Here is a 27,496-nt window from a genome sequence, read left to right as displayed (position 1 = left end):
GGTAAATGGGGATGTTTTTAAGTCCCTCCTGAATATTAGGAATGAGGGAGACAGACACACCTCACCAGGAGGGGTATTCTGTAAGTAGGAGACCACTACTATGAAGGCCCTGTCAGAGGTCAGCACCAGCCGGGTAGCCCTCAGTAATAGCACCACCAAAAGGGCCTCCTTCTCTGATTGTAAGGTCTGTGATGGTTGTTATTTGGAAAGCAATCTTTTAGGTGCTTAGATCCCAAGCCATGTGGGGCTTTGTACGCTAGTATGAGCGGGAGAAACCAAGATGCTAGAAAAATATGTTTTATTAGTAATCCAAACCCAACGTGTTTCAGCCTTGTATATTTAGGCTTTCATCAGGAGCTGTAGGTAAAAAGGCAGGGACAAATTTCACTCAATGAACATATAAAATCACAACATACATATAAAATCTATCTATAAAACATCCTTTCACTTACAGTAAAGGCTGATGTACGCTAGCACAGATACTTTGTGTTAGGCCCAGTAGCTCATTGACTTCCCAAGTGTTATTTACCCCCTCATATTGTATAAAGTGCATGAAACATTGTTTTGCAACAGGGCTAGGAACTCAGGTGACTGTAAGCAAGCCAAGGACTGCAGAATCTCACCCCCAGTAAAGCAATGTTGAATCCTGAGATTCTGTGCTTCCATTTAAAACAAATTAAAAAACATTCATGGTGAGGAAAACCAACCGTATGGCAGTTTGTATCAAACACTCTCTGCTAAACCTGAGCAGGTGAGAATGGGACTGACGCAAGTCAGGGTGCGAGACTTTCGTTATCATAAACTACATAGCAGCTCAGCAGAAAAGAGCAAGATAATGGGAAACAGATGTGGGTTCGAGTCCCAACCTGAGAAATGGTGAGCTGACCTCCATTGAACAAAGGTTACCTAATGGCTGAGCATATGCTTTGCATACATAAAACCCCAGCTAAAGTCCCTAGATCTCAAGCGCTAAGACTAGCAATGGGACCACTGCAGAAACCCTTGAGAGCTACTGCCAGACAGAGCAGATAGTACTGGGCTAATATGGCAACTCTGCACATCTCACGGAGGATAAATCTATCAACATGGTATCTTTCTTACCATTATAATTAAATAGAACCTCTTTGTTCAGAGGTAGGCTATCTCTTATTACCAGATGGGAGGACAGGTAACAGGAAAGACTTGTTGTCCTCTTGGGGAGCTTCATGGAGGTATCTGGTTAGCCACTGTTGGCAACAAGATGCTGGTTAAGTTCACAGAATAATAGAATAGTAGAGTTGGAAGGGGCCTATAAGGCCATCTAGTCCAACCCCGTGCTCAATGCAGCTTAAAGCATATCGACATGTGGCTGTCCAGCTGCCTCTTGAATGCCTCCAGTGTTGGAGAGCCCACCACCTCCCTTGGTCATTGGTTCCACTGCCATACTGTTCTAACAGTTAGGATGTTTTTCATGATGTTCAGCCGAAATCTGGCTTTCTGCAACATTATTCCGTGTCCTGCACTCTGGAATGATTGATAGTTGGACCCTTGGTCTAATCTGGCTTGCCTTATGTCAGCTTTTCCCAGTCTGGTGTCCTCCAGATGGTTCGGACTGCAACTCTCATTAGCCCCAGCCAGCAGGGATGATGGGAACTGCAGTCGAACACCTCTGGGAGGTTAGCAGGCTGGGGAAGGCTGCCTTGCCTTCGTTGCTCCGCCCACAGCTTCCTCCCACAGCCGTGGGGTTCCATTTCCATTGTATGTGTTTGCTAAAAATGTCCCACAAACTCAAATTCTTCTTATTTGAAAAAAAAATGAAATGAACTGCCTTCAAGTCAATTCTGACTTATGGCAACCCTATGAAACCCTATTCATGGTAACCCTATTTGTGGTAAGCGGTATTCAGAGGAGGTTTACCATTGCCTTTCTCTGAGGCTGAGAGGCAGTGACTGGCCCAAGGTCACCAAGTGAGCTTCATGGCTATGTGGGGATTCGAACCCAGGTCTCCCAGGTCATAGCCCAACACGCTAACTAATATGCCACACTGGCTCTCTCTCCTTATTTACCAGATGACAAAATTGTCACAGTACTTCCACATGCATCACAGAGCCAATACCTGCTGCAAACATAATCACAAACATTCCCATTACTAGCCATGTGTGGAAAACTGGAAAATGCTTCTCATTCCAAACAAGTGCTACTCCTTAGAGCCTTTGCCAACCTGGTGCCCTCCTGATGTTTTGGGCTACCATTCCTGATGGCATCCATCCAAAACATCTGGTGGGCACGAGGTTGGTGAAGGCTGTGCTAGACTTAGGCACTGTCAACATTTTTATCAACTTTATACCACTTTAAACAACCATGTTTTCCCCCAAAGAATCCTGGGAACTATAGTCTGTTAAGGGTGGATTGTTAGGAGATTCCTATCCCCATCACAGAACTATAATTCTCAAGAGTTCCCTGGGAAGAGGGATTGGAGGTAAAACCAGTTTAAATCTGAGGTGTAGATGTGCTCCTGGGCTTGGAATGGGGGAGGGAGTGATTTGTAGTGGCAACCAGGAGTAAGAATCTGAGAACGGGGCATGCCACACGTGGACAGGCATAGGAGTTCTTCCTTTCCACACTTTCACCATCCTTGTATTGGGGGTGTCCAGGAATACACCTCTGCTTCCAGAAGGCAAGCCACTAGTGACTTACAATTTGTGCGAGCATCAATGCTTAGAGACCAGCGGCAAGAAAAAAGATGGCCGAACAAGAGAACCAGTTACCAAGGTCAGCAAACAATGAGAATTCAGCAAAGGCTCACCATCAAGAAAGGGAAAAAAGGCACTTTTAGTTCTTCAACTGGAAGAAGCCAAGAGAATCTCCAAGGCTCAGCTCTGCAAGCAGAGCCCAAAGGCTTTGCTTAAACCTCGACATGAAATCACAGCCTATTGTACCTCCCTCTGCAACACTACAATAGAGAGAAGCCGTTAAAAGGCCACCACTCGCCACAGCTCTTATTGCAGAACTGACAGAAGGACAATGCCAAGGCAGGCGTGACATATGGGAACATGAATAAACACAGCACAGGGGGTTATGGATGGGTAAATAATTAACTGGTTCGAGAGGTAAGCAATGAACTGCTGACTCCATAGCTGTAGTTTCAAATGGTACGCTTCTCCCAATGTGTCTGATTTTTTTGCTCATGAGTCTGCTAAAAAAATAAACAAATCTGGGATAACTCAGCATACCTTTTTAATGCTGCTGTACACGGCCCTGAGGTTTTGCAAAAGGACAGTATATAAATACTTTTATAAATGAATATAAATAAAATTAATAAACACCTGCTGCGATTATGTGCAAGAAATCAATATTTTAGTGCCACAGAACCTATCCTCTGGAACCTCCTCCTGCCTATCGATAATAAGCAGGTGCTTTTGTTGTACTGTTTTCAACGCCTGCTAAAAGCATTTTTGTTTAGGCATGCCTCCCCAGACATGTAATTTTGTTATGCATATCTGACTGGTCTGAAGGAAACTTCCTCTCTTCCTCCATGGAGGCTTCACGAAACTCTTTTGAATGTAGGAAGCTGCCCTACACTGAATCAGACCCAGTGGTCCAAATAGCTCAATACTGTCCACAGTGACTGGCAGTGGTGCTTCAGGATTTCAGTCTGTGCTGGGGATTGAACACGGGACCTTCGGCATGCAAAGCAGATGTTCTACCACTGAGCTACGGCCTTTCCCTATAAGTCTGTCTTCCTTTCATGAATTCTGAATTCTGAAAAAGCTGGTTGAAGCCTTCTGCACCAAGATACAGAGGTGCCAAATTTGGAGAATACTCTCTGACCTATAGTTTACAATCGGGAGGAATACATCTACAATGGTGCATAAATGCATACGGTAGGGCCCCACTTTTCGGCGTTCCACTTCTCGGTGTTCTGCTTTTTCTGCATTTTTCAATTACAGTAGGGCCCCACTCGTACGGCGCTTGCTCCACTTTTTTGGCGTTTTTTAGGCGTCAGGCGCCATTTTATTGTCGGTGTTCCACTTTTCGGCAATTTTCACTTTTCGGCGGGGGTCTGGAACCTAACCCGCCGTATGAGTGGGGCCCTACTGTATAGCCATCTTGCAACACCCTCCCCACCCACAGGGGATCCAGTTCTCCACTGAAGGAGTACACAGATAAGATGCATTTAAAGGGGAACACTAGATGAAAAGCATTTCCCTCTCAAACTCTTCTGTTCAGTTGCAGTAATACAGCCACAAGTATTCTTTAATGGCTTAACTGAACAGAAAGGAATTCCCCATTTAACTTTTAATCCCGTGGGAAACAAGTTTATAAATGGAGCTGCTGGCAGATCCTTAAAATATACTGTTACCAGGAGGCGCCATCCTAATTATTTAAAAGGTGTCTCACTTTTCATCAACTCCATTTAAAACACACACACACAGAGAACAGATTTAACGGGATAGCCAGAGACAAAGCACTTTTGTGTCAATGAATGTGACTGTCTCTGGTTATAGAACGTGGTAGAGGGTAAGCAGCTCAAATCCCTCCCATCTTTATCCCAGGAAGTGTGGAAAACAGGTAGCAAGTAGGAAATAACCACCCCCTCCATGATCTTGACTTTTTTTAAAAAATGTACACCCGACCATTCTTGTCAAGACAATATAAAACAACTAACAAAACCTATATTTAAACACGTTATAACACAAACTGGAAAACAACTAAGTATGGCAACAAACTGCCAGAAACCAAAAAGGTAATAAAAGCATCAGGAATTCTTACAACAATCCAGGCAACCAACTAAGAACAGGGGCACATGTGCAAAACAGAAACAAAGGGAATAAATGGTCCATCTAGCTCAGTATTGTCTATACTGACTGGCAGCAGCTCTCCAGAGTTTCAGACAGGGGTCTTCCCCAGCCCTACCTGGAGATGCTGAGGATTGAACCTGGGACCTTCTGCATGCAAAGCAGATGCTCTGCCACTGAACTACATCCCTGAGTGCTGCATGACCACCAGAAAGGTGGGAGAGACGTTTGCAAAAGAAACAGACCAACCCCAAACCAGTCATGTGGTAGGTTTAGGAGGGGTGATCCCTTCCCTTCTACACGCCACCTCGCTTGTGCTGCAGCCCCATATCTCTTGGAGGTCTTTTCTCCTCCTCTGCACCACCTCAGAAGAGCTAAGTTCCCTACGTTGCTTCAGGTACAGGGATTTCACACTACAGAACACTCTCATGCAAGGTCTGACTCAAGGACAGGGGTATCTAACACACTCAAGTTCAGGAAGGAGAGAGCATTGCTTTCCATTCAGTCCCAAATGAAAACCAAAGGAAACACAAATAGGCATGTTCATCTTTGAAAAGCCATTATATGGTCTTCATCCTTGTCTGTCACCTTCATTTGGGTGGTACCAGGGAGGTGGCTCCAGAGGATGCACACAGCCCGGAATCCCCACCGTGCAATTCCTAAGGATACAGGAAATTTCCTTATACCAAGTCATCAACTCAGTATTTCAGGGATAGCCAACAGGGTGCCCACCAGATATTATGGACCACAACTCCCATCAGCCACAACCAATATGGCCAATGGCAAGGGATGACACAAGCTGTAGTCCAAGACATCAAGTGGGCACCATGTTGGCTACTCCTGCCAGGTTTCTGGGGGCCCTTGGGCACAGGCTGTCAGTGTGCCTCTCCCCTTGTTTTTCTCCTCAAACTCCCTCTTGGTCCCACCCCTTTAAAGTAAAACAAATCTTGACCAATATGGCAACCCCCATTGTGATTTTTTAAAACAAAAATTATTGAAAAGTTTTTGAAAATCCAAGTAAATATGGCTTGTTGTTGTTATGTGCCTTCAAGTTGATCACGACTTATGGCGACCCTATGAATCAGCAACCTCCAATAGCATCTGCTATAAACCACCCTGTTCAGATCTTTTAAGTGCAGGTCTGTGGCTTCCTTTATGGAATCAATCCATCTCTTGTTTGGCCTTCCTCTTTTCCCCAGCATTATGGTCTTTTCTAGCGAATCATGTCTTCTCATTACGCGTCCAAAGTATCATAACCTCAGTTTCATCATTTTAGTTTCTAATGATAGGTTTAATATGTTCTAACACCCAATTATTTGTCTTTTTCACAGTCCATGGTATCTGCAAAGCTCTTCTCCTACACATTTCAAATGAGTTGATTTTTCTCTTATCCAATTTTTTCACTGTTCAACTTCCACATTTAGAGGAAACAAATACTAAAACAAGTAAGCAAGAACTACAACCCCCCAACTCATCCACCCCCATAGAGTACAATATATTGAAAGAAAGAAATTATATCAAGCAACATCAAATGACAGGAAAGAACAGAAAATTTCAACTCTGAAATTAAAAACAGCAAAGAACAGGTTAGCTGGCAGAGTACAAAGAAAAAGATATACCAGGAAGTTATTAGATGCCAAAAAGCAACACTGGGACTGAGACTGAGAGATTCCACAATCGACAGAGCGGAGCATACACACAGACACCCCCCCCCAAAAGGAAGAATAAAGATAAAGTAAACAAGGTTATGAGTTCCAAATGGTCACCTAGTGGGATGGAAGCAGGTTCGGTGCCTGCAGGCAGCCAGGCTGGGCCCTGGCCAAGGGTCCCTGTGGTCCAGAAGGGCCCCTCTGTAGGCTGGGAGGGTGGCTGTGGGATCCAGCAATCTGACGCTGCTGCAGATCACAGAATGGGAGCTCCGAAGCAATACTCGTCCCATACGGCACAGGCTTAATACAGGCATACCCCGCTTAACATTGCTTCACTTAACGTTGCCTCGCTATAACGTACATGCTCCATACGTCCCCATACCCCGCTTAACGTTCGTGCTTTGCAATAACGTACATTTTATTGGCATGATGCCGCTGCCATCTAGTGGTGATTGCGTGCAGTACAAGTGAAGACAATTGCTTCACTTAAAGTAGATTTTCACTTAAAGTATACTCTCCGGTCCCATTGCGAATGTTAAAGCGGGGTATGCCTGTATAAGCCCGCCTGCCCCATCTACCTCCCACATCAGCGCTTCAGTGCGTTAGCATGCTGCGTGTGCATGTCTGCCATCATCCAAGATGGTGGCAGGGGTGTTCCTAAGGGGTTGACGTCCCTGCCACCATCTTGGGCGATGGCAGGCATGCATGCGCAGCACATTAACACGGGAGGTAGGTCAGGCAGGTGGGCCTATTTAAGCCCTGCACCACCTGCATTGGGAGGGGATGTTGGGGAGTATGAGGCCATGGGTCCAGGGCAGGCTGGTGCCCAAGGGCCCAGTCATGCCTGGTACCGGCCTGTCTACTCCGACTACCAGTAGTAATTCAGGGAGAGACTTTTCCCACCTCCCAGTCCTTTTTAAAGAAACTAGAGCTGCCAGCAACTGTACCAGAACCAGCAACTAAACCAGGGAGGGCTGGGAGAGACCCCTGTCTAAAAACCTGTGGAGCTGCTGCCAGTCAGTAAACAGCAGGTATGGGGAACCTTTCACTCTCCAGTTATTGGTGAACTACAACTCCCACCATCCCTGCTCATTAGCCATGCTTGCTGGGGCTCATGGGAGTTGTAGTTCAGCAACAGCTGAAGAGGCAAACGTTCTCCAAACCCGGTGTACACAATACTGAGCTAGGTAGACCAGTGGCTCAGTGTAAGGCAGCTTCCAATGGGACCTTCTGCAAACAAATCAGGTGCGCTACCCTTGAGCTGTGGGCTTGTCCTTCACTCTTTGCATGCAGCTCTGTAGAACAGGTGTGGGAAACCTTTGACCCTCCAGATGTTGCTGAAGCACAACTCCCATCAGCTCCAGCACACATAGCTTGCAGTACCTGTTCAGCAACTACTGGAGGGCCACAGGTTCCTCACACCTGCTCTAGAAGGTCAGAGGCAGGAGTGCTGGTGAGGCATGCAAGTCAAGAAGCCCTCTTTCAGGCTGAAGGGGCCTATTGGGAAACAATGGCCAAGCTACTCCAAAAACAATCCTGGATCCAGCACTTGGCATTCTTCTAGCAATAGCTCAAGCAGCTGCCTGCCCCCTAATGCCTGGGTTTGTCCCTTTAGATTGTAAACTCTTCTACAAAGGTAACCTGATGGGATTTGCCTTTTGCACATCTCTGCTTGCTGTGAAGTGTCAGATATGCTTAAAAAAGAGGTATGACAAGATATTATCAGGCAGGGCCGGAGCCAGGCATGACTGGGCCCTTGGGCACCAGCCTGCCCCAGGCCCATGGAGCACACCCGCACTTACCTCTCCCGCTACGGTATACACTGGCCACACTGCATGCGAATGCCTGCCATCAACCAAGATGGTGGCCGAGGCTTCCCTAAGGGGCTGATGCCTCTGCCGCCGCAGCAAGGCCAGCATTTACCAAGAAGCATCGGTCGCCATCTTGGTTGATGGCATGCATGTGCGCGCAGCATGGCCAGCATCCACTCCACGGGCCTGCATGGTTGTAGGGGGGTGCCTGGGAGCTCCCTCTCTGCAATCCACAGCAGGGTCAGGAGCCGATGCTGCCACGGATCGTGGAAGGGAGCACTACCCACCCACTCTAAGGAGGGGCCCTTCAGGGACCCAGGGGCCCTCTGCTAAGGCCCGACCTGGCCGCCCTCTGGTGCTGGCCCTGTTATCAGGGTTTGTATGTGTTTAGTGCCCAAAGTATCCCCAAGCTCTGCATCAAGAAGAAAGATGAATTCTATACTCAGAAAAGTTTGCTAATTAAGTCAGTCAGGCCTGGGGGCCAAAGGCCACCCTCTAGGCTTCTCTATCTGGCCATGCCCCTCCTTAATCACACCCCTTCTATCCAAGCCACACCTTTCACCAGCCCAGCTTTGCACCTTCCTTGAATGCTTTTGCCCATCTAGAATGTGACCCTGAACTCTATGCTTCTTGCTTGCCTAGATGGAGGACAGAGAGGTGTGTGTCAATAAATTAACATGTGTTCCTCCACCCACTTTTGCTCCTGGTCCCGCCCACCAATGGCATGTGGCTCTTGTGCTGAAAAAGGTTCCCACCCCTGAAATAAATTTGCTATGCACAATTTATTTTGCATCCAAATTCAGGTCTTGAAAACTGGGTTTTAATACACACACACACACACACATATTTTAAAATGTCCCTATTAAATTTCCCTTGAATAATGTTGCATTTGAGTTGCACCCATATCAGATGGTGGTACCAAAAATGGTATATGGTTTTTGTTGCATCTTATGCCTTAATTTTGCTCTGTATGTCGCCTAGAGAACATTTTTATTAGGCAACTCATAGACTGCATTAATAATAATGATAAAAAATCACTGAACCGAAGGAAATTAACAAGCTGTCAAGGTGAATGGGCATATGAATGTAATTACAAAAGGTTACTATTAAAAACCACATTTTTTGAAAGGCTTTGATCATGAAGGGGGAAGGTCTGTATGGAGGACCCATAGTTAGGGGCTGACTGTGTGCTTTGCATGCAGGAGATCCCCAGTGCCGTCTTCGGCAGTACCTCCCCTGTGTTCTGCTGCCAGGATCCTTCTGACTGGAGATGCCAATCAACACAGACACTATTGAGCTAGATGGGCCTGTGATCTGACCCTGCAAAAAGCCAGCATCACATGTTCACATGACAATGTCAGGAAGAGAGAGACATAACAGCACAAAAAAATCAGTCTCTGAAAGACTTGTAACTCCTTCATTTAATTTAACATTTCTAAACCTCGGGGTTGTAGTGGACAGCACGATGAAAATGTCGACCCAGTGTGCGGCAGCTGTGAAAAAGGCAAATTCCATGCTAGCGATAATTAGGAAAGGTATTGAAAATAAAACAGCCGATATCATAATGCCGTTGTATAAATCTATGGTGCGGCCGCATTTGGAATACTGTGTACAGTTCTGGTCGCCTCATCTCAAAAAGGATATTATAAAGTTGGAAAAGGTTCAGAAGAGGGCAACCAGAATGATCAAGGGGATGGAGCGACTCCCTTACAAGGAAAGGTTACAGCATTTGGGGCTTTTTAGTTTAGAGAAAAGGCGGGTCAGAGGAGACATGATAGAAGTGTATAAAATTATGCATGGCATTGAGAAAGTGGATAGAGAAAAGTTCTTCTCCCTCTCTCATAATACTAGAACTCGTGGACATTCAAAGAAGCTGAATGTTGGAAGATTCAGGACAGACAAAAGGAAGTACTTCTTTACTCAGCGCATAGTTAAACTATGGAATTTGCTCCCACAAGATGCAGTAATGGCCACCAGCTTGGATGGCTTTAAAAGAAGATTAGACAAATTCATGGAGGACAGGGCTATCAATGGCTACTAGCTGTGATGGCTGTGCTCTGCCACCCTAGTAAGAGGCAGCATGCTTCTGAAAACCAGTTGCCGGAAGCCTCAGGAGGGGAGAGCGTTCTTGCACTCGGGTCCTGCTTGCGGGCTTTCCCCAGGCACCTGGTTGGCCACTGTGAGAACAGGATGCTGGACTAGATGGGCCGCTGGCCTGATCCAGCAGGCTCTTCTTATGTTCTTATGTTCTTATGCCCCTTCATCACAGACGATCCCATGGCAGGGTACAATAAACTCAAGTTAAAACAATGCACCAGTCAATCTACATCACAACCAATGAAAGCAAATGAAACCACAGCTCCAGAGCTCTACAGAATGGCTACATCCTTCTAACCCAGGTATGGGGAACCTTTGGCCCTCCAAATGTTATTATTTATTTACTTATTTGTTTACTTTATTTTGTCACTTACTGCAAAAATGTCTCAGCAACACGCACATAAAAGCATACTTAATACAAAATGTAAAATATACCAAAATAAATAAAAATAAATATTGACTAAAAGTGCTCATCTTGCAATAACATAAAAAGAACAAATCCTATGCACCCTACTAAAGATGAACATCAAATACAGGCTTGGGTATAATCATATCCTATGACCACAATTAAGACCCAAATGCTTGGATGAACAAGAAGGCACCCAAAAGTTGGTAATGCTGGTGCCAGGCACATCTCTCTGAGAAGTGCATTCCACAGTCAGGGTACCACCACTGAAAAGGCCTGTTCTCATGCTGCCACTCTCCGCATCCCCCTCAGAAGCTCACAAAGAGGGCCTCATATGATGAACCCAGGGCTCAGATGTTGCTGAACTACAACTCACATCAGCCCAGCAAGCATGGTCAATGGGCAGGAATGATGGAAGTTGTAATTCAGCAACATCTGGAAGGCCAAAGGTTCGCCACACCTGTTCCAATCTATTCTGGCCAACTAACATTCTACAAAAGCTTAAGTAATGTGCTTTTAGTTGATGCCGTTTTAATGGAGGTACAAGCTTGTGGCAAGAAGTGAGGAACCCAAACAAAGGCTGGCAGATCACAGGATGCAACATAAACCATGCCTTTTTCCTTGTGAGAAGAAATCAGCAGATTGTCCAGTGAAAGATACCAGAAGCATGGTTGAAAGCTGGAATGCTAGCATGGAGATGGCTGATGTATTTCAGTGCTGTTCCACTAGGTGGAGCACAGAGGCAGCATCAGCAGAAAAGCTGGGCCAGCTCGGCCCTGAGGGTGGGAAAAGACCTCTGAAGGTGACTGGTCTCCCGCCAGCCATGGTGGAAAATGGAGTCCATCTCCAGCACAGAGCAAGGACGTTTCAACCTATGCCCTGACTAGGAGGAGGCTGAAAAAGCAATGGGGATAAAAAGCAAGAAGCTGAAGGGCACGAGAGGACAACATATGGGAACTGGAAAGGCCACAGAGTTAAGCCAAAACCCAGCAAGAGAAAAGGGGGGAGGCAGAGGAAGAAGCACATGATTTGAGGAGGGAAATAACGTTAGTTTCCCCATCCCCTCAACTCAGGAAAGGTGCAACACTTGTTTACACAATCATTTCTGAGAAGCCATAATCTTTGGGTTAAATATAAGGGCCCTGGCAGATCAGACCAAAGGTCTACCTATTGAGTCCAACATTCTGTTCCCTTAGTGGCCAACCAGATGCCTCTGGGAAGCTTACAAAGAGGGCATGACTGTAACAGTGCTCTCCCGCTCATGATCCCAAGCAACTTGTATTAAGGACTGCTATGGAACGAACAATCCTCTAACATAGACCAGGAATTTGTAGGGTTCTTCAGCAAACATCCCCTGGGATCACTAGTTTGGGTCAGTCACAGCTTACTATATTTCTCCATGTCTCTATGTACTCAGAAACATCACTGCTCAGTATTGCCTATGCCAGCCTCCCCCAACCTGGGGCCCTCTAGATGTTTTGGATTACAACTCCCATCAGCCCCTGCCAGCATTGGGGAGTTGCTGAGAGTTGTCGTCCAAAACATCCAGAGGGCACCAGGTTGGGGAATGCAGGTCTACACTGAACTGCAGCTCTCCAGGATTTTAGATAGGAGTCTTTCCAAGCCCTAGCTGGAGATGGCATGGGTTGAAGTTGGGACCTTCTATATCAGGTGTGGGGAATGCTTGGCCCTCCAGGTATTGCAGAACTGTAATACCCATCAACCGTAGCAAATACTGCCAATGGCCAAGGCTGATGGGAGTTGTAGTTCAGCAACATTTGGAGGGCCAAAGTTTCCCCACACTTGTGTGCTTGCTCCCTACTGGGCTACAGCCCTTCCACTCATGGTGGGTGATGTCACGGTCACTGTCCTCATGCAAACCAGTGCAGCAAGCCTTCTGATTTTATGCTAGAAGAATGACAAAATATCCCCTTTGCATGGTTTTGTTTTAGTATTGACCATACAAGGAGGGTGGGAAATATTTCTCATTCCTTGCTCCAAATGTCCTGCCATAGAATTTTGAAGACTTACTACACTTCCTGACAATGTCCATAACATTACTCTCCATGTTACACAGAATACATGTAGAGGGGAAGTGTTAACTTCAAAGGAGCAGGAAAAATGCTACCACTGCAGGTCCAACAGAATTTCAGGAAGTTAAATACTCTGCCTAAAATATACAGTAGGGCCCCGCTTTTCGGCAGCTAAAATTAAAGTAAGGCCCCACTCATACGCCGCTTGTTCCACTTTTACGGTGTTTTTCGGGCATCGGGCACCATTTTATTGAAGGAGTTCTGCTTTTCAGTGGGTTTCGCTCTTAGGTGGGGGTCTGGAACGTAACCTGTCGTATGAGTGGGGCCCTACTGTAGTTTAATTTGAACTGTCTTCAAAGGAAGCCCCACAGAAAGCACATCACAGTAATTGAGCCTCGGTGATTAGGACACAAATTACCATGGCAAGTTCCAGCTTCTCGTCACAGCTAATAGTAAGATGTGAGCAGTAACATTTTAAAAGTTTGAAATCACACAGTATTTCAAAATAGCACTTCAATCCTCTCCACCATAACAAAAACAAACGCAACTTGGCTAACTCTAAACCTGAGCTGTCTAAAAGAAAAGCACTTTTTTTTTACAGTGGGAAAATGTAAGTTTTGATCCCAACTTAAAAAATGTTTTAATAGAACTGACAGAACTATCTGGTGTTTCAAACACATGCTCCTACCCATCCATATTAGAGCAAGTATTTATTTTGAAAGATGTGCTGTTGATCCTTGAAGGTTTCTGAACTGCTACTTGCTCAGTCTGTTCACATCAGAACCGCCGTGTAACATGCAAAGAGAATGAAAAACTAGGAAGAATGAAGGCAGAGACTTCTAATATCAGCCTCTCCCACCTCTGGGTCCCCAGATGCTGTTGGACTACAACTCCCATCAGTCCCAGCCAGCATGGCCAATGGACAGGAATTATGGGGATTGTAGTCCAGCAGCATCTGAGGGCCAAAAGGTTGGGAAAGGCTGTTCTATGTAAACCCCCAATCCATTCCAAGAGAAATGTGGAGAAATCAACTCAAAGTCACTGACATTGTCGGGCTCATCTAGTATCAGCCTGACAGGTTTATCAGGCAACAGAATAGAAGGGATCAAGGAAACAGGTTTAACCGAAATCTTTACATACTTTAAAAACATTGTGGAAATGGACTGGTAATTAAACAGAGGACAAGCAATAGATGTCCCTATGGAAGAAGTTGGTGTATAAATCAACATCAACTCAGTTTAGAGAAACATCAATTAAAATAATCCAAAAGTGGTGTCTAGCATTATTCACAAACCAACTCACCAATGTGTTAGGAGAGGATAACAATTTTAAACATATGTGGTGGGAGTGTGGGAATGTAAAAAAATTGATCCCAGTATTTTCTAAGAACTGTTATAACTGGAAAACAAGTTAAAAAAACCTCTGGAATTGCAATGTGGACTTTATTCATGGGAGAAAATCAGGATATAATTTGCAAAACATTAGTAGGATACATATTGGCAGCTGCTAAAACTCTTGTAACCAGATTCTAGAAGGATCTTAATGGAATTTCTTTATCAAAATGGTATAGCAAAGTTTGGGAAATTGCCCTCATAGAAAAAAACCCCACAAAAATTACATGAAGCCAAGAACAAAAAATAAAGAAAGAGACATGTTCACAGCAGCTTGGTTAAATTTTATTTTCTTTACTAATAAGATTTATAAAAACAGATATGTACCAAAAGCCCTCAACAAACTATATGAAACTATATTATATATTTAGAATTTTAGTATTTCCTTTTAGTATTTACTGTACCTGTATGAAATAATTTAGCTGATATGTTGCCTATCTAATTTTGTTTTTAGTTGTTATTTTGGTTTGTAGCTTTATGGTTATTTGTACTAACTGTAGAAAATGAATTAAAAATAATAAAATAAAAAAGAAAGGATGAAGGTATACAAAATACGCCTTCTCAAAGAAAGATCTAATGCCCGGGCTTTTATGAGAATCTGCTTGGCATGCAGGTATTTGTAAATAGTAGACCCATACACACCAATACTCTTGCAGTGAAGTCTAATTATATTTCCTGGTTCATCCCCAATTACTTTTATCTCCACCTTGATCAGAACTTGGATGGTAAGCATCTTGGAGGCAGAGTCCTCTCTTTTGGTTATGTCACTCTGCAAAGCACCCTATACATGGGTGACATGATATTATTAATATCAATAATACACAAGTGCCTATTCATATGTCCCAAACGGTGGTGGCCAAAACAGATGGGACACAGGAAAAAACCAGGAGTGACTTTATTAGGCAATTTAAATGAAGTCATGGATACACGATGTTTGGCAAAGCTGACTATTAGCAGGAAAAATGTTATTTGGTGCCAAGTGGAAGATGCACACACACCTCTCTCTCTCTCTCACTCTTAAAATGGAATAGTTAATTAAAATACTGTATGGAATATTGCCAAATGGGAGAGACTGATAATGTATATAAAACTAAGAAAAAAGTTTCTTAAAAATATTGGGCAGTATCCAATTAACTTGTTCCATCAGTGCAAGGATTTCCACTTGTGCAACAGAAGTCCTCCCTCCCCCCCCCATGTGACCCCTAAACATGTTCTGGGTTTTCCCGCAACCCTCCGGAGGAGATTTGGGGAAAGTGCAGGACACATATGGGAAGAGAAGGGGAGAAAGTCCCTTTGCGCAAGCAAAAATCGTTGCACTGATGGAACTAGTTGGAAGCCCGGCAAATATTTTCCCTTCCATATGGCATTGACTGGTATAAAACTGACCAAGCTGGAGATTTTTTTTTTTTTTGCTGTTTAAGCACTATTTTTGTTGTTTGATGTCTCTGTTTCATAGGTGCTTACAAAATTTGCTTGTCACATTTTAGCATGATTGTACAAGCCTGTGTTTGCATTTGTTGGCAGCATATAAAATCAAATATACTATTATTATTGTTACTTATTACATTCATATACCGCCTTTCCTCCAAGGAACTCAAAGTGGTGTATGTGTTTTTCCCCTCTCCATTTTATCCTCACAACAACCCTGTGAGGTAGGGTAGGTTGAGAGGCAATGACTGGCCCAAGGTCACCCAGTGAGCTTCATGGCCGAGTGGAGATTTCAACCCTGGTCTCTAACCGCTACACCACACTAAAAATGTGACAGCAATTTCCTGACCAGTTCTTCCTTTTCTAAAAAAGAAAGCAACTTAAGACATTGAGGGATGGTCAGCTCCAGTTTTGAATTCACCAGTGACATTGCAAGTAGGTGTGCATGTATGTGTTTGCACTTGTGTGAATGAGAGAGAAAACGGGCATTTAACCCTCTCCTCTGAAGCTAGTAATAGACTTATTTGGAGGGGAGGAATAAACATGACACAGGGCCCTGCCATTCTTTGCCTCTGTGGCCAAGAGCAGCTCCTAAGAGGAAAAAAGGTAAAGGTGTCCCCGCACTTATAGTGCGAGTCGTTTCTGACTCTTAGGGTGACGTCTTGCGACGTTTACTAGGCAGACTGTATATATGGGGTGGGATTGCCAGTTCCTTCCCCGGCCTTTCTTTACCCCCACAGCATATGCTGGGTACTCATTTTACCAACCACGGATGGATGGAAGGCTGAGTGACCCTTGACCCCTTTTACCAGAGATTCGACTTCCTCCTTCCGTTGGAATCGAACTCCGTCCGTGAGCAGAGCTTTGGCTGCGTTACCGCCGCTTACCACTCTGCGCTACGGAGGGCCTAGGAAAGGAGGGCAGGGTTAACTTCCCCATCCCCCACACCGCAGCTTTGATTTGAAAAACATCAGAGCCTTCCACTGCTTTTAATATTTTTTTAAAAAAATTAAATTGGGAGATCTCCTGTGTGACATCCATTTCGGCCCCAAGTCGTGCAGTCTGCCACAGCCAACATCAGCATTTTGCCGGTAAAAGTAATGAGATGAAAATGACAGTGTCGTCTAGAAGACTGAAAGAGAGAAAATTGCAAACACAGAGACCTTGCACAATCCCTATTATAACCATGATCCTACTTGGGGCGTGGTGGAGCGCCTTTTGGCCCTCCAGATGTTGTTGAACTACAATTCCCATCATCCCTGATGCTTGCTAGGACTGATGGGAATTGTAGTTCCGCCTCCATATACACCCTGAGTGCCAACCTCTAACCCAGAGAGAGATCATAGTTCAGTAGAAGAGCATTTGTTCCCAAAATCCATCCCTGGCATGTCCAGCAAAAAATATTTCATGGGACAAGAAAGGTCTTTATTGGGGTCCTTCAGAAATACTGCCAGATACAATAGGAAGCACTGGATTAGATTAGCAAACAGTCCTCCCTGGTATAGAAAAAGGGCAACCAAAATAATCAAGGGGATGGAGCAGCTCCCCTACAAGGAAAGGTTACAACATTTGGGGCTTATTAGATTAGAGAAAAGGCGAGTAAGAGGCGACACGGCAGAGGCGTAAAAAACTACGCACGGCATGGAGAAAGGGGATAGAGAAAAGTTTTTCTCCCTCTCTCATAATGCAGGGGGCATTCAATGAAGATGAATGTTGGAAGATTCAGGACAGCCAAAAGAAAGTACTTCTTCGCACAGGGGTCCTTGCCATGGTGCCCACAAATGCTTTCAGTGGTGCTCCCGGCAGGTAGCCCAGAATCTGAGCTTTCATTTAAAAGAACCCCACAAAGAGTAAGCCTGTAGCCCTCCTACATAAAGCCATGGAGCAAAATGTGCAGATACCTTTCTAAGTGATTTCTGTGATATGAGCCAATCTGGCTGCTCCACCTAATGAGTAAAGTCAGAGCTGTAATTGGTAAGTGGTTGTCTGAACACCAGGCAACAGGAATCCTTAGAGTTTTTAAAAGCTGCTGTCCTGCCATCCCTTTAAGTACACTTCTCCTGCTTCTGTATTTTTCCCTAGTCCTTGAAATCTCCATAGTTTGCCTTTCCTTTTTCCCTAGCAATCAGGATGCATCTTTCCTGTGCTGGGTTCACCTCAGATCAGGTAGTGCTTAGAAGATTCCCCCCCCCGCAAATACCACTACACAATAAGTGTGGGTGAATGTTAAAGAATCCACCTCCTCACAAAAAGGTCAATGTGAAAACTTTGGAAAGAGATCTAGGCATGTCTCCTGCTTCTCAGGAGCTAAAGACCAGGAACTCATTAAGAATTCACTGAATAGTGTTGGGCTTATTTCCATGTAAACGGGAACAGGATGGCACCCTAGGCTTTGGTTTAGGGTTGGCATTGGGGAAAAGTAGGGTTCTTGTGCCTTTGTCAGCTTTGTGGCAGTCAGAAATTCAACAGGTCAAGCCTTTTATTGTATGGAAATACAATTACAGGGAAAGCTTCAGCATGACTCTAATTTTGTTATGCCACACCCCTTAACCAGCCATTTTGGGTTATGCCACACCCCCAAGGCAGCCATTTTGTGACTGGTGTTCCAGCACCCTCTCAAATGTTGAAATGTGCCGTCTGGTCCAAAAAGATTGGTGACTGTTGATGTAGCACATAATTAAACTATGGAATTTGCTCCCACAAGAGATCGCAATGGCCACCAACTTGAAGGGCTTTAAAAGAGTTGACAAATTCATGGAGGGCAACGCCCTCAGTGGCTACCAGTCACAATGGCTAAGTTCTGCCTCCACTGTCAGAGGCAATATCCCTCTGAATATCAGCTGCTACAAATTGTAGGTGGGAAGAGTGCTGTTGCATTCAGGCCGCGCTCGTGGGCTTCCTGTTGGCATCTGGCTGGCCACTCTGAGAACAGGATGCTGGACTAGATGGGCCTTTGGACTGGTCTTCTTATGTTCTTATAAAGGTAGTTTCCAATGCTCTACAGAGCTCAGTCTCAGGCCCTGGCGTGGAGAGCATGCAACCCTAAAAGTGTTCCTACAACATGTGCATGTCTCATCTGGAAAAGACTTTTTAAGATTCAAACTCTCCCCAAAGGCAGAAAGACCCCATTTGGAATATGGGAATTCGATCTCGCCAACAGAGCATGGGAGATTCCATTTTCCCTGTCATCCATTCACCATCTACACTCGGTTAGGACCTCCAGAAAAAAGGGGCTAGGTAGAACATGCTGATCTAGTCTCAAGACACAGGGATGAATTCCATTAAAGGGGAGTATCTTCAGTGACTGGTTGCATCCATGCTGGTTTCTCTCAAAAATCCCAGCTCTTCGCAGCACTCTGCCTGGTCACTGTCACCAAGAGCATCACTCCGATACCTTTGGTTGTTGTATGGAATGTACTTCTAGCAGTCTGAGAAGACGCAACCAGCAAAATATCATACTTTGGACACATAATGAGAAGACATGATTCACTAGAAAAGATAATAATGCTGGGAAAAACAGAAGGGAGTAGAAAAAGAGGAAGGCCAAACAAGAGATGGATTGATTCTATCAAGGAAGCCACAGACATGAACTTACAAGATCTGAACAGGGTGGTTCGCAACAGATGCTATTGGAGGTCACTGATTCATAGGGTCACCATACATCGTAATCGACATGAAGGCATATAACAACAACAAATATTCCCCAGAGTAGTTTAACAATCAATCCCTCTTGCCAGGGAAGTCTGGGAATTATAGCTCTGGGAGGGGAATAGGAGTCCCCTGACAACTCTCAGCACCCTTCATAACAACAGTTCCCAAGGTTCTCTTGGGGAAACCATGAGTGTTTAAAGTGGTATAATATTGCTTTAAATGTATAGTGCAGATGGGATCTGAGTCAGGCCTGGAACTCATTACAGAACGAGGCTGAAGTCAGCAAGGATGCTTTCTTGGCGCTAAGGGTAAAAGCACATCCTGCCTTGAGCAGACAGTGGCTGATGCAGCTGTGCTTATTTGATGGCCTTTGCAAACCATCCTTTGGCCTGATGGCCTATGGCTCCCCCAGCCTCTGCACAGTTGTGCATCTGGACATACACATGGAGGAGCTCTTCCTCAGTGGTGGAGTATCAGCATCAATGTCTGCTGCTGCAACACAGACTGGAAGCCACCAGCTACCAGAGCTGGAGATGAAAGGAGTTGGGTTCGCGCCTTAAGAGTTTAGCCCTGGATCCTGTGAAATAGCAGATCAAACTCATCAAAATAACCCTCCTGCCTTCTAGAAGCAAGTGTTATCTGCTGAGAGATGTGGCATGTTCAGAGACCATAACTAATCAGCTTCCTATACAATGTGTAATCATGCATGCCAGGGATACCTCCAAAATTCAGCCAATACATAACTTTTTTAAAAAAAGAAATCTATGATGAGAAAAGATCTCAGAGAAAGCAATGTAATGACCGCTTGCATCATCTACTTCTCTCAGAAGTGGAGAGTTCAGATCATAAAAAGAAGTGCTTCACTGAAATAATTGTGCATGAGGCCAGGGGTGCAGGGGAAGGGGGTGGTGGTGAAGGCTCAGGTCATGTGACGACAGAGAAGACCTTCTGTGGGCTAAGCTAATCCCCCTTTATAACACCCATGCCTATGAGTTGTGTGTGTTTTGTTCCAACACACAGATTCACTGCTGGTATGCAGAACATATTCCAGAGCCAACAGCCAAGCAAAACAGCAGTGCTGCCTGAGAGCAAGCCTCTGTGTGTGCGTGTGCGTCTCACAGTATGCATACCAGAGACATAAATAGGATGTGACAGGAGTGCCAAAGATCCCAGTGATATTCTGCAAGGTTTCAGGTTGCATTTCTTGCAGCACTTTTGGTCTGCATCTTTCCCAGTTTCCATACCAGGTGTACAGATGTCTTTTTCTGCATCTTTGCTTGCCTTGGGGGGTATACCCCTTGCAAAAAGAAGAAAAGGCAGGTTGGGGACAGAAGAAGCCAAAATAAAGCTTATTTCAATGTATAGTGTAACAGTATACAAAAAATGTCAGTTAAAAAACCAACAACCACATTTTTAAAAATTCAAAATAGATTACCAAGCCACATACTATTTTTATTCACCTGGAAATCCGGGCAGATACCCATCAACTATTGCTGATGTCCTATCACAAGAAAGGCTACATATACATATGTGGTGGGAGTGTAAAACAATTCACAGATTTTGGGTATCCGTAATTAAAGAGATTGAACAAATAACCCAACAAAAAATTACATTGACACCACAATTAGCAATATTGAATTTATTTCTGAATGAAGATCTTGATATTAAAAATAAGAAGTTGGTAAGTTTTTTGTTAGCAGCAGCAAGGATTACTATCGTACAATCTTGGAAAGACCTTAAAGGAGCAAATACAGATTCCTGGTATTAAACAGTTTGAGACATAGCTCTACTCGAAAAACTAACAGATAATTTAAAGAGAGCAAAAGGACACAGTAAAGGGACTAATTTCATTTCAGTTTGCTATGATTTCATCAATTATATAAATCTACAAGATATAAGAGAGCCAGTGTGGTGTAGTGGTTAAGATGTTGGACTACGACCTGGGAGACAAGGGTTCGAATCTGCACATAGCCATGAAGCTCACTGCATGACCTTGGGCCAGTCACTGCCTCTCAGCCTCATGAAAACCCTATTCATAGGGTCGCCATAAGTTGGAATCGACTTGAAGGCAGTACATTTACATTTTACAAGATATAAGGAACCCCCTGCCAATGGCATACACATGGATATGGCACTATTATTAAATGGTCCAATAAATGAAAGGATAGGAATGATATTTAAAAATCATGCAGAAAAGAAAAAGAAAAGGAACAGTATTAATGTATGAATTAAAATTGTGTTAATAATTCACTATGGATAATCAAAATGTAATCTTTATAAACAACATGATTATGATCTACATAGTGTAATATTCTGGGTTTATTTTTGTATTTTGTTTATTTTGAAAATAAAATTTAATTTTTTAAAAAAAGTAAAAAGGCTACAGGAAACACACACACGTTAGTAGGTGGGAAATACTAGGAAATTAATATTCATTTGCATCTCTGGCACATGGCAGCCGCACTACTTGGCATCTATTCCTAACTATCACATGGTGCTTTTAGGCCAGGGATGGGAAATCTGATGTGTTGGACTCAAACCCCCATCAGCCAAGTCAGCCTGGTCAATGATCAGGGTGTAAAGGAATTCTAACACAGTAACATCTGGTGGGCCACAAATCCAACCTCCCCCCCCCAATCTTTTAGGCAATAGCCTTTGGAACTATGGAGGCAGGCTTTTAAAACTAATACTAAATTGTGGTTGACATGTTGCACCAGCACAAGGCACACAAAAGGTTCTGGATACAGTATAGTAGACATGATTAGTCACTGGTCATACAGGGATCTCCCCCTCGACCTAATGGTCTTGCTGTTTAGATGTCAATCTGCATTACTGCAAAACGTAGTAAATCAGCCATGTTGCATTTGGGAGCCTTCCTACCCATTCTGCTGAGCGAGGCCCTTGACTTTTACCCTAAAGTCCAGTCCTGACTGGTGCCACTGGCCATGGATAGAATGCTACTCATCAGTGGCGTCACTAGGGGGGTGCAGACCACACCAGGTGACACCATCAGAGGGAGGTGACTCAGCTTTAATTTAAAAAAATTAAGTTTCTAGGTGGTCCGGTTCTCGAGATATACATAAAAACATCAGCCGCGCCCCAGTGGTGTCACTAGGCGGGTGCGGGAGGTGCGGACCACACCAGGTGACACCATCAGAGGGGGGTGATTCTCAGCTTTAATTTAAAAAAAAAAGTTTCTAGGTGGTCCGGTTCTCGAGATATACATAAAAATGTCAGCCGCCCCCATTAAATCTTTTTTTAAACTACTGTATAGCACTTCGTAGCTTTAACCCCGCCCATTCAGGATTGCAGCCAATCAGTGAAGTGTTTGTTTGACCTGTGGCAGTGTCTAGTAAACCTCATTGCAAGGCCAGAAAATGGTGGTTTCCCCACCGTTTATCTGAAAATCTCATAAATTGGGTAAATATATATATTTCAGTTTTTTCCCCTCTTGTGCGTAGGAGTCAGATCCTGGGCAGTGTTTTCAAAACCTTCCCAATACTTGCTTTTGTGGGGGTAAAAGCATTGCTAATCCCATATCTCCAGAGTAAATCCCATTGAATTCAATAGGATTTACTTTTGAGTAGACATGGTTATGAACGTGCTGAAAATCAATGGGACTTTGGAGTGAATGTAAAAAAGAATTGTGTTTGTGTTCTAACTCTTTCTGTCTCCAGTCCAATTTTAAAGCAAGTAGGCAGGGCTTACTTAGTTATTACAGTTTTTATTCTGTAGGAAACGAATACTGATTTTTTTAAAACTAATACTGATTTTTCTGCAATGACCAACTGGTTTGACAATAAACTATTATATGGGCTGTATGTATTTATACATCTGCAGTGTTTGTGTGTAGTCTTTCCAACAACCCTGTGAGGTAGGAAACCAAGGCAGCTCACAACAAGAAATAAAGCCATTTAAAATCCAATAACCATAAAGCAAGAATAAACAGCTGGAAGAGGCATGATTCTGAATTTTGGGTTGGGTGAATGAAGTTTATTTATTTATTATTTGATTTATATCCCGCCCTTCCTCCCAGTAGGAGCCCAGAGTGGCAAACAAAAGCACTAAAAGCACTTTAAAACATCATAAAAATAGACTTTAAAATATATTAAAACATATTTGAAAATATCTTTAAAAGCTTTAAAAAAACATTTTTTAAAAAACAAAGAAAAGGCTTAAAAACATATTAAAAAGCAATTCCAACACAGACTCAGACTTGGATAAGGTCTCAACTTAAAAGAACAAGTTGAAAGAACAAGTTCCTTATCACTTGAGGCTGTAGTTCTCTGCACACTTCCCAGTTTGAGTAAGCCCCATTGAATACATTGGGACTTGCTTCTGAGTAAACAAACATCGGATTGCACTATAAATATATTTAAAGATTGTGTAATTCATAAACATATTTGATAGTCATGTTTATATAAATATTTCTTCATACTGTGTCCCAATATGTATTTGATTTCACACTATGGTTGTAGATGATTTTTTCCTCTACATTTTAAGTGTGCCCTTCTTCCTGGGGGTGGTCATGGTTCTCCGTTGTTTTCATCCTGAGGGGAGGATAGGCTGAGAGATGGTGAGTAGCACATTTAAGGTCTCTTCACCTCCCCCCCCTTTTTTATTTGTATTTATTTTATATTTCTCCAGTATCTTCCCCTGGCTGTTTTTATGTATTTTAAATATTTTTAGATTAAATAAATAGGAAATCATAATTGTGAACCTCCCTAAAAGCAATTTACCTATCCTTATGTTTTGGCAAAGTGATGGTGTGAAGGCATGCTGGTAGAACAAGAGACCATGTTTGAGGCATGTTATAAGGTGTTTGAGGACTTTGTCACACATTACTTTTTGAGACCTGTAGATTCATGTTGGAAAGAACACGTGCACGTATTGAATGGTGGCTTGGGTGCTGTTTTTTCAGTCTACGCTGCATGCGTAGGGAAGGTGATACATCATCTGGCAGCTAGCTTCCTAACATGAGAATGAAAAACATTTGGATCACCATTCACTTGTCTACTTTTCTCACTGTTGAGACCACTTCATATATTACTTTTTCATACACAGAAATTTAATCTTTGTATAGGAAAAAGTATTTTGTAAAATGTGAAGGATAGTGGCTGCCCAGTCAGTATAACCACTGTACAAGATCTACTCAGCCACTGTAATTACCTTTTTGTTTTGAGTGCCCTTTTGTCTGGGTCTTGGTTCAGGTGTGTATCCAACTTTGATGTGCTTATGGAAGGGGTGTGCAAGTAGTGCCCCCCCCAAGTGTGGAGGCTTGGACAAACATTGTGTTATGGAAAACCAAAGTCTGTGTGAAAGTACATATTTGGGAATGCCATCAGTGTAATCCTAAACACACTTAATAAATAATGTTGAACTTGCACATCACAATATATATTACGGTCATGTCCATAAGCACCAGGAGGGTAGTCGCCCAGGGGATCTTAGTCCCTCTGCTTTTTTGGGAGCAGGGTCCCTATGTCTCCAAGCATCCTACAGTCAGCATGAAAAGGGAGTGTGTTAGTCACTGAGAAGAGTCTTCTAATAGGCTTCCTTGCCTTTTCTGCAGATTGGAGCCAATCAGAGTGAAAGGAGGTGAGTCAGCCACTGAGAAGACTCTTCTCAGTTGCTAATGCTCTCCACTTTCATGCTGATTGGCTCCTAGAGATGTTTGTTGTTGTGAGAGAATGCATTAACAAAGATCTCATTCTTAATCCAGGAGCAAAAGAGGGTGTACGTGGCTGTAACTATCATGGAGGGACCCTGCAGCTCTGAATTTTCTACTAAACAACTGATAAATACCTAGGTAACTTTGTGTCTGGAGACTTATTATTAAAACTCACTTTCCATAATTGTAAGGAGGTGTGTCCACATGCATGCATCCCAGGCACCTAAATGAGGGGAGAGAGCAGCATAGGGACATAAGCAGGTGTCTTATTCTAGGGGTTCCCAAACTACATAGACCACTTGAAAATTGCTGAGGGTCTGAAAGTATCTGAAAATTTACTATAGGCATATGCAAGATAATTAACTCCCATTAGTAATAAGAGCAAGAATTTGAGCTGTGCGTATGATATTGTAATTTAAAGGTGTAATTTTAATTTTGCTAATTGTTTATGTCACTACTATTGCCATTACATTCAGTGATATACAGGAATTACGATTTACGAGTAACATTAGTACAAAAAACACTACTAAGGATTCTGTATGGTCTGATACGGGAGGAGGTCCATGAGGGTGACACCATGAGTTACCGCACTGGGTGACACCAACCCTAGTGACGCCACTGCTACTCATTGTGGCCCTCTGTGCCGCACCCCTACCCTATCCACATCCAACTCATGCCAGGTCTTGTACCAGCCACAGTCACATTGTCACAATTCTCTAAACTGGTGCAGCAACATCTCGAGTGTCACTCTGCATGAAATGCAACACAGCAGTTTGTGTGACACACAGTAAGAGTACAAAGACCTTACACCTGACAATTTATGCAAGAACAAGTCAGAAAATCATTAACACAGAACCAATTCTTTTTTGCCTATACCGAGATGAGGAACCCCATAATTAAGCCAAATGACTAGTATCAGCTGGCTCTTGGAACATTCAGAGTTTGATATGCAGTTCATAAGACCAAGAACTTTCCCAGCCTTTTACGAACTGCTTTTAAAGCAAATTCAGGGAGGATAGATCTATCAATAAGATCCTCCGTGGCGCAGAGTGGTAAGCAGCGGTAACGCAGCCGAAGCTCTGCTCACGGCTGGAGTTCGATTCCAATGAAAGGAGGAAGTCGAATCTCTGGTAAAAGGGGTCGAGGTCCACTCAGCCTCCCATCCATCCGTGGTCGGTAAAATGAGTACCCGGCATATGCTGGGGGGTAAAGAAAGGCCGGGGAAGGAACTGGCAATCCCACCCCATATATACAGTCTGCCTAGTAAACGTCGCAAGACGTCACCCTTAGAGTCGGAAACGACTCGCACTACAAGTGCGGGGACACCTTTACCTTTACCTTTACATCTATCAATGGCTACAGGTTCAGATTACTAAGCAGAATGGGACGGGCCATACCTCAGTGATAGAGCATCTGCCCTTCATGCAGAAGGTCCCAGGTTCAATCCCTGAAATCCCGTCTGAAATGCTGGAGAACCGCTGCCCATCAGTGTAAACAATACTGAGCTAGACAGAGCAATGGTTTGAGAAACCGATTGGTTCCCCATCGGAAAGGGTGTGAGACAGGGGTGTATTTAATCACCCTATTTTTTTAATCTATATGCAGAACATATCATACGGAAAGCGGGATTGGACAAAGATGAAGGAGGCGTGAAAACTGAAGGGAGAAATATCAATAATTTAAGATATGCAGACGATACCATACTCTTAGCAGAAACCAGTAATGATTTAAAACGAATGCTGATGAAAGCTAAAGAGGAAAGCACAAAAGCAGGACTACAGCTAAACGTCAAAAAGACTAAAGTAATAACAGAAGATTTATGTACTTTAAAGTTGACAACGAGGACATTGAACTTGTCAAGGATTATCAATACCTTGGCACAGTCATTAACCAAAATGGAGACAACAGTCAAGAAATTAGAAGGCTAGGACTGGGGAGGGCAGCTATGAGAGAACTAGAAAAGGTCCTCAAATGCAAAATCACTGGACACCAAAGTCAGGATCATTCAGACCATGGTATTCCCGATCTCTATGTATGGATGTGAAAGTTGGAAAGTGAAAAAGGCAGATAAGAGAAAAATCCTCATTTGAAATGTGGTGCTGGAGGAGACCTTTGTGCATACCATGGACTGCAAATAAGACAAATAATTGGGTGTTAGAACAAATTAAACCAGAATGATCATTAGAGGCCAGAATGATGAAACTGAGGTTATCGTACTTTGGACACATCATGAGAAGACATGATTCTCTAGAAAAGACAATAATGCTGGGAAAACCAGAAGGGAGTAGAAAAAGAGGAAGGCCAAACAAGAGATGGATTGATTCCATAAAGGAAGCCACAGACCTGAACTTACAAGATCTGAACAGGGTGGTTCACAACAGATGCTCTTGGAGGTCGGTGATTCATAGGGTCGCCATAAGTTGTGACTGACTTGAAGGCACATAACAACAACAACAAAGGTTGTTTCCTACTTTACTAATTTCCATGTCCAGGGAAAGTAGGCCATAATAGCCAATTCCAGATGCTGGGAAGGAGACTATTAAGGATGTAAGAAGAGTCCTGCTGGATCAGGTCAAAGGCC

At 43.7% G+C, this 27,496-nt stretch overlaps 1 protein-coding gene across 6 annotated transcripts in view; it reads right to left on the bottom strand.

Annotated features, from left to right (window-relative positions):
• CTIF (cap binding complex dependent translation initiation factor) overlaps positions 1–27,496 on the bottom strand; it is a 234,979-nt gene that overhangs the window by 169,398 nt on the left and 38,085 nt on the right. The gene's annotated exons all lie outside the window — the stretch shown is intronic.

The sequence above is a fragment of the Rhineura floridana genome, chromosome 1 (assembly GCF_030035675.1).
Source record: "Rhineura floridana isolate rRhiFlo1 chromosome 1, rRhiFlo1.hap2, whole genome shotgun sequence".
NCBI classification, from domain to species: domain Eukaryota; kingdom Metazoa; phylum Chordata; class Lepidosauria; order Squamata; family Rhineuridae; genus Rhineura; species Rhineura floridana.
This window is presented reverse-complemented; position numbering and strand designations above follow the sequence as displayed.